Genomic DNA, 829 nt, shown 5'->3' on the forward strand with positions numbered 1-829 from the left:
TATCATTTTGCCTTTTCATACTGTTCATGGGGTTCTCAAGGCAAGAACACTGAAGTGGTTTGCCATTCCTTTCTCCAGTGGACCACCTTCTGTCAGACCTCTCCACCATGACCCGCCCATCTTGGGTGGCCCAACACGGCATGGCTTAGTTTCATTGAGTAAGACAAGGCTGTGATAGAAGCAAGGTCCGATGCTGTAAAGAGCAATATTGCATAGGAACCTGGAATGTCAGGTCCATGAATCAAGGCAAATTGGAAGTGGTCAAACAGGGGATGACATTCTAGGAATCAATGAACTAAAATGGACTGGAATGGGTGAATTTAACTCACATGATCATTATATCTACTACTGCCGGCAGGAATCCCTTAGAAGAAATGGACCATTATGGTTAACAAAAGAGTCCGAAAGCAGTACTTGGATGCAATCTCAAAAACAAAAGAATGATCTCTCTTCGTTTCCAAGGCAAACCATTCAATATCACAGCAATCCAAGTCTATGCCCCAACCAGTAACGCTGAAGAAGCTGTAGACCTACAATACCTTCTAGAACCAACAGCCAAAAAAGATGTCCTTTTCATTATAGGGGACTGGAATACAAAAGTAGGAAGTCAAGAAACACCTGGAGTAACAGGCAAATTTGGCCTTGGAATATGGAATGAAGCAGGGCAACGACTAATGTAGTTTTGCCAAGAGAATGCACTGGTCATAGCAAACACCCTCTTCCAACAACACAAGAGAAGACCCTACACATGGACATCACCAGATTGTCAACACTGAAATCAGACTGATTATATTCTTTGCAGCTAAAGATGGAGAAGCTCTATACAGTC

The sequence above is a fragment of the Ovis aries genome, chromosome 7 (assembly GCF_016772045.2).
Source record: "Ovis aries strain OAR_USU_Benz2616 breed Rambouillet chromosome 7, ARS-UI_Ramb_v3.0, whole genome shotgun sequence".
NCBI lineage: Eukaryota > Metazoa > Chordata > Mammalia > Artiodactyla > Bovidae > Ovis > Ovis aries.